The sequence below is a fragment of the Borostomias antarcticus genome (genome assembly GCF_949987555.1).
Source record: "Borostomias antarcticus genome assembly, chromosome: 23".
NCBI lineage: Eukaryota > Metazoa > Chordata > Actinopteri > Stomiiformes > Stomiidae > Borostomias > Borostomias antarcticus.
The window spans coordinates 13968090-13975589 of record NC_140256.1 but is presented as its reverse complement, the minus strand read 5'-3'; the positions used below and the strand labels follow the sequence as shown (position 1 = coordinate 13975589).

The 7500-nt window shown below is 49.0% G+C and overlaps 1 protein-coding gene across 1 annotated transcript in view; it reads right to left on the bottom strand.

Annotated features, from left to right (window-relative positions):
- pgm5 (phosphoglucomutase 5) overlaps window positions 1–7500 on the bottom strand; it is a gene marked incomplete at both ends in the record, with an annotated part of 34389 nt that overhangs the window by 8581 nt on the left and 18308 nt on the right. The window lies entirely within an intron of this gene.

The window sequence follows — 7500 nt, the reverse complement described above, 5'->3', positions numbered from 1 at the left end:
CAATAACAACAATTATACAAGAACAAGAGTACGCAGTAGTGAGTTTCTCGGTGGAAAAGACGTCTTCGCCGTTCTTACAACTGGATTTGGCAAACGCCCACTGAAATCGTTCTGGACGGCTAGAAGTCCAGACTGTATCACAAAAGGGATTTTATTTTTAAAAAAATTGCAAGGAAGTCTGGCTTCCAGGCTACTAGTTATTGGCCTCTCCTCCCTGTGTCACTGTCTGTTGTCAGAGGGTTGTGGAACAGTTGTAGAAGGGTTGTTGGAAAGGTTGTTGAAAGGTTGTTGCAAGGTTGTGAGAGGGTTGTGGCAAGGTTGTTGCAAGGTTGTGAGAGGGTTGTGGGAAGATTGTGAGAAGGTTGTTGCAAGGTTGTGAGAGGGTTGTGGGAAGATTGCGAGAGGGTTGTGGGATGGTAGTAGGAGGGCTGTTGGAAGGTTGTGGGAGAGTTGTTGGAAGGTTGTGAGAGAGTTTTTGGAAGGTTGTGAGAGGGTTGTGGGAAAGTTGTGGAAGGGCTGCTGGAAGGTTGTAGGAGTTGTGGGATGCTGTGGGAAGGTTGTGGGAGAGTTGTAGGTGGATTGCTGGAAGGTTCTAGGATGATTGTTGGAAGATTGTAGGAGGGTTGTAGGAAAGTTGTGGGAGGGTTGTGAGCAGGGCTCCTAACTAACATTTTTCCCCATCCTCCCGGGACCATCCCGACATCCAATCTAAGTCGTCCTGAAATGAATGTGGACTGTGCCTTCTTTTGTTTTTCTACACTACCATTCGTCAATACCGGTGGTGACAGGCGTCTAACAGGATTTCGCGTCTAGATAACGTTACTTAGTATCAGTTTGTAGGTCAAGCTACTTAGTTCACAGGTGTATATTTAGTAACTGTTAGTGATTGGTGTGTGTGTTCTCAAGGATGTTTAATAAGAACTCTGCATGCTACCCTAAACATGCAGTCAGTTTCATTTTCATCGCAGTTCATTACAACTTTAGAAAGTTTAGTTTTTGTCCAACTCTCGTCCCAAAATGTTAATTCTCCTATCCTATTTATCTCCGATCCTATTTTTATGGGCAGGATGTCGGGAGATGGTTGAGAGTCCTGGTTGTGAGGGATTAGGGAGGGTGTGTGGGAACATGGAGTGTGCCAAGTCCCACCAGTGGGAGCAGTGGACTCCCAGTCTCCCTGTCCTCTCCTCTCCTGGGAGGAGGCCTGTAATAAGAGGCTGGTGGGCGGGCTGTTGGAGGAAGATAGGAGGGAGTTGCTCTGAGGAGAAAGTCCTCAGAGTTATTCTAAGGACAGATATTAGATAAGGACCTGGGGACAGTTGGATAAATGGGGGGGGGTAGCCTAATTTGCATAGGGTGCGTGGGTTCTGCGTGACCCATGAGCGCCCTAGAGGACATACTGCGGCGGGAAAAAAAGGCGGGCGGGTTGAGTTCAACGATTGAAGCACATGAAAGCAGGGCTATTAATGGGGTAAATAAGAAGCCTAGCCTACATGTAAAATCAATAACATCAATGAATAATTACACTGAACAATTCTGTTAGGCTATATGTCCCTATCCACATTTTGCACATTCAAACAATTCTAATAGCCTAATGCACTTTCTAGGCTATCGTAGGCTAGGCCCTTACGTTACCTTACGCTCTCAACTTATATTGAAGTGACATAAAAAATGGAGAAACTAAATAAATCTGCTGCTCTTAAGATAAAAGAGAGGATAAAAAGGGCCTCCCATGCTGCAGCTGCAAAATGCCTTTCATTAGAACCAAGCCTACTGAACAAAGAACCACAGAGATAGAGTCAGAAAGTGAGGAGGATGAGCAGCCTGACAACTACAATGCTACTGTAGCTACAACTATCGTTAGCGGAGCAGCGGGACCGCAGACAGCCCCGACTGTGAAGAGCCAACAACAACGTCCCAGCAGGTGCATGAAGAGGGGATCTGAGGGGTCCTGATAATGACAGCAGTGACGACGAGGACCTTCTTTATATCAGATCTATCTCACTATTCCCATAAGCTGTGCACAGGCAGAGCACACTTTCAGTCGTCTTAAACTAATTAAAACATATCTGCGGTCTTTAATGAGTGAGAACCGTCTCTCAAATCTGGCAATACGTTTTATCGAGAGAGAAATGACTGAGAGGGTGGACTTCAGCAATGGAATTGAAACTTTTGCAAAGATGAAGAAAAGAAGAACACAGTTCAGATAGTCTACACATTCCAATAATAGCCTACTTTTAAATATTTTTATGCCTTTTTTCATGTGTTAAACTTTTTTTTTGAGTAGCCTACATTGGATTATTAGGCTTATAGCCTTCACCATGACATGTTGCCTCTGAGCAAATTGAGTGAAAATACCATATATTGAGCCTAGTCATTTGTCTTTACTGTACATTAGTATGGCTCTTTACTGTACATTAGCATGGCTCTTTACTGTACATTAGTATGGCTCTTTACTGTACATTAGCATGGCTCTTTACTGTACATTAGTATGGCTCTTTACTGTACATTAGCATGGCTCTTTACTGTACATTAGTATGGCTCTTTACTGTACATTAGTATGGCTATACTATTTGTTGTGGAGTTTTAGCACCTACTACTGGTGACTACGTAACTGCAGTTGATACCTGGAAGTGCTGTGTCATGTTTAGTCTGGTCTCGTTCTTATAATGAAGAACACGTCTTTTGTTATCCCTGGTCCTCGTTCTTAGAAATAAGTTTATATAGCTCCAGTATATCACAGCTTCAGTATATGTTTCAATTGGTACAAATTAATATAAATTCAATAGGCTATTTTAATTAATATATTATTAGAAACATATTTTTGATTGACAGACAGGCCAGGGGCCCCTTTGAGGTGAAAAAAACCATGGGAATAAAAGTGAATCTATGCCCCTGGGGGAGGGGGGGGGGGGGGGGGGGGTTGGGAGGGATGGGTGCAATCCTCATTAGATCGGAGGCTCACGAGGGCGCATGACTTCCAGGTCGCAGTGATATCCGGATGTGAATGACTACCGGGTCCGCTCATTTTCACTCGCAAAGAATGCAATTCAAGTTGCATGTCCGAAGACAATAATAATAATAATAATAATAATAATAATAATTAAAATGTAGGCTATCCCCTATGCTGTTACTTGTATGATCAGATGTTAGAAGTAAGCACTTGTCTGTTTGCAATTTTTTTTTTTATAAGCATTTGTTTGTTTACCTTGTTCTGATCAGTCTTCCGACTCGTGCATTCGGGTGCGTAGGCTAAGCTACATAGCCTAGCCCTTGTGTAGGCTAATCATTTGTATTTAACTCGGAAGATAATAATGGAAATTAAAATGTAGGCAATCCCCTATGTTGTTCCTTGTATGGTCAGTTGTTAGAAGTAAGCCCTGTTCGCCATTTTTGATAAGCATGCATGTTTTGTTTTGTATGCAACCTTGTTCGGATCGGTCTCCCGAGTCGTGCATTCTGGTGTGTAGGCCTACATAGCCTAGTGTATGATAATAATTTATAGGCTATTTACCTCGGAAGATAATGGAAATTAAAATGCAGGCTATCCCCTACTTCTTCATCATCATTGTTTGGGATAGTTGTTATTGTCCTCTCTCCCCCCAGGCTCGGGGTGGTAAAAGGATAGCCCCTCGGCCCCGAGCCTGGGTGAGGGGTCACCCAGGCTATATATTCGGGCACACCTCCAGGAGCCATGTCACCGTTTCGTCATCCAAAACCGTCAGGCCATGCATTCCGTTGGGTGTCCGATATGTTGGACAGTCCTGGATGACATGGTCTGCGGTTTGTTCCTCAGCACCACACTCGTACGCCGCACAGGATACCAAGCCCCATCTGTGCATCGATGAGCAGAAGCGTCCGATGCCGGTCCGGAGGCGGTTAAGCTTTACCCACACTGATCTGGGTAAGTCCATCCCGGGAGGAGAAGGACCAGCAGCCAGGATGAAATCATGGAGTCTGGAGGTGTTTGCCTCCCACTCCTCACGCCAGATGCGGTCTGCCCATCCTGCCTCGCTGATGTTAAGGTCTCTGCATTGCTGCAGGATATCCCGTGCGGCAGGCACAAAAGGATGTCTCGACTTGAGATGCTGGGGAGGCTCCACTGTTGAAGTGAGCCTGTCGTGGAACAGGTGGTTAGGCTCCACGGCCCGGCAGGCGAGACATGCTGTGGTTCCTGTGGGAGGCCAGCGGGCTGGATGCCTGCGAGGATGGGAAGGTTGTCCACAGGAGTGGGATGCAGGCATCCTCTCACAATGCGCAAGGCTTCGTTGATAGGCGGGTCGATGAGGCGGGTGTGAGCGCTGCGACACTAGACCGGTGCGCAATATTCACTGGTCGAGTAGACCAGGGCTAGGGCTGTCGTACGCAGTGTTTTTGCGCCAGCGCCCCAGCCTGATCGGACCAGTCGCCTCATCAATGCCACATGTGCTGTTAACATCTTACGCAGTGACACGAGGTGTTTGCGGAACGCGAGCGACCTGTCCAATGTCACGCCGAGATAGGTTGGTTTGGCACTGTATGGCAGGAGTGTACCGTCTACCGGGTGCACTCGGAGCTCACGTTTGGCTTCCTTGTTGTTAAGGTGGAAGGCCGCCGACACCGTCTTTGCCTTGCTGAGCTTCAATCTCCATTTCCGGAGGTATGCCGCCAGTGTCTGCATGTCCTTGCTCAGTGTCTCCTCCACAGCCTGCCAGTCTCCAGCTGAGTATACCAGTGCAAGGTCGTCTGCATAGGCATACTTCCTGGAGACCGTGGTCGGCAGGTCGTAGGTGTAGATGTTATAGAGGAGGGGGGCCAGGACAGATCCCTGGGGGATCTTAAGGCATCACAACCTACTTTGCTGTCCGCTACCGGTGGTGAGAGTGAAGCTGCGGTTTCGGACAAACTCCATGATCATGCTGGCCATGTGCCTGTCCGGCAGCAGGCAGAGCAGCTTGCAGGTGAGGCCGCGATGCCATACGGTGTCGTAGGCAGCCGTCAGGTCTATAAAGATGGCTCCGGCCTTCATTTTTGCCGAAAAGCTGTCCTCGATGTCTTGAGTCATCAAAGTGACTTGATCTACGGTCGATCTCCCGCGTTCGAACCCTGCCAGCTCCTGTGGGAGCAGTGGGTCGATGATTGGTTCGACGCGGGCGTAGATGAGACGCTCGAGGATCTTGAAGGGGATACATAACAGAGAGATGGGGTGGTAACTCTTGGGGTCCCCCTCAGGCTTGTTCGGCTTAGGGATCGCGACAACTAGGGCTCTTCTCCAGATTTTTGGGATCTTGAGTTGGCACAAGCAGGAAGAGAGGAACGCTCTTAACCATGACTTCAAGGCAGGCATGGTGCATGGAGTATAAGCTCCGGGCAGATAGAATCAGGTCCTGGGGCTTTCCCTGGCTTTACATGCTGGAGGGCAGCAGCGAACTCCTCCGGTGTGAATTCACCGGAGATGTTACCGCCGCTAGGAGTTACGGCCTTCCAGAGGTCAGACACTTCTTTTGCCATGAGACGTGACGATTCGCGGTCTTTGCCCTCGTATGTCCCACTTTTCACAAATTGTGATGCAATTTTGTTTGCAGAGATGGGGCAGTGACGGGGGGAGTGTCCTGTCTGAGTGTCTTGTCTCCTTCGGCTGAGTCTAGACAGCAGGGCTGAGGCAAGTCTGTCTGACTCAGCTCCTGGGGGAGCCCGGAGAAAGGCACAGTAGAGACTCTCACACTCCGCATCCCAACACGGTTTGTAGCTATTGCGACATCTGCGTGGGATGGATTTTTTGGCCGCTTTCACCAGAATGCCGCAGAGTTCCCGGTACGCCTCGTCCACGTTGTTGTTGTTGGGTGGTGGAAGGCACCTCGTGGATCTATGGGTAAGGAGGCGGTAGCGTTTCCAGTTGGCCTTTCGCAAGTTCCATCACTTCACCGGCTTGCTCGGTATGAGGTCCACGAATTTAGACATGGTAATCAGCGATGGTCGATGTTGGGACCGCGGGAACTTTCCTAGCACGCGTCTATCACAGAGCCGGTTGTCAGCGCTGATGCTCGCGAAGGCCAAGTCAGGATTCGTACCAGTTTTCCAGTGACACAAAGTGAGACAAAGCTGGCTGCACCCTTGGGATCGTACAATAGGGCCAGGTTGTTGTTAGCTGCCCAAGCAGCCAGGTTTTCTCCATTGGATGTATTGGTGCTGTACCCCCAGTCCTCGTGCTGGCAGTTGAAGTTGCCAGCGTAGAGGCAGGGGTGAGGGAAGACTGGGTGATACGCTGGTGTGATTCACAAGGGTGGAGACTTGTAGACGTTGACAATTTTAAAGCCGCCAACGTCCACGCAAAACCGCCAAGACTCCTACAGTTCCTCCCCGCGACCACACATGGTAACTGGGTACCTCGCGGTCACAGGCAAAACTGTAGGGGATCTCGGAGCAACAGTAGGGCCCAGAGGCAAGGCGCGCAGGCCCACCCGTGTGTGGACACATCCTGGCTCCTGCCAACCACTGTCCCAGCTATGGGCAAATAGAAGAAACCCTGCTGTAGTCCTGGACTATGCAGATGACATCTGTCTGATGTCCAACCGTGTGGAGCAGGCACAGGAGTAGAGGCAGACTGTGCTAGGGTTGGCCTCAGGTTGAATGCAAAGAAGACTGAGGCAATCACTTACAACACCCCCCTGGACCACCCACCTCTCAAGACAGCAGGGGGCAATGCTCTGGCAGAAGTTAGCGACTTCAAATACCTGGGTTCCTGGGTCAACTCATCAGAACAGGACCTTAAGGTGAGAAAAGCGCTGGCATGGAGGGCCCTGAATGTCATGAATAGTGTGTGGAACTCCAATCTCCCTCGACACATCAAACTGAGCTTCTTCCATGCGACTGTGGAGTCTGTCCTCCTATACGGCTGTGAAACTTGGACCCTGAAGCCCACCCTGCAGAAGTCTCTGGATGGGTGCTACACCAGAATGCTGTGTGTGGTACTAAATGTCAACCAGAACGAGCATGTTTCCAACAAGCATCTATATGGGGGGGCTACCAAAGCTGAGTGAGAAAGTGGCATCCAGGAGGATGAAACTTGCTGGCCACTGCCACAGACACCATAAACTCCCAGCCAGCAAGCTGGTGCTCTGGGAGCCGACACACGGGCACCGATTAAGAGGACGTCCCACACCAACATACGTGGAGGTACTGAGGAGGGATGCAGGAGTGGAGCGTTCTGCGGAACTGGCTGGATGTATGGAAGACCGAGATGATTGGAGACTTCGCTGTCAAGCTCGTCTAAGGACGACCTAATGAAACTAGACATAGTTTAAAGTTATCAGATTATACATCCCTATAGTGCTCATGTTCTGGAAAGGTAGGCCTAATAGATCGAAAATAGGCTACACTCACTCTATGCCAGGATTTATCAAACTATTTGTCCATAACCCTTTAATGGGTAATCAAGCACTGTCTTCATTGTCATGTGTGAGGAATGACGATTGACTCAGACTGTGCTGTGTCCTGCTGTAGACCTAAAGACTGATCTATTTC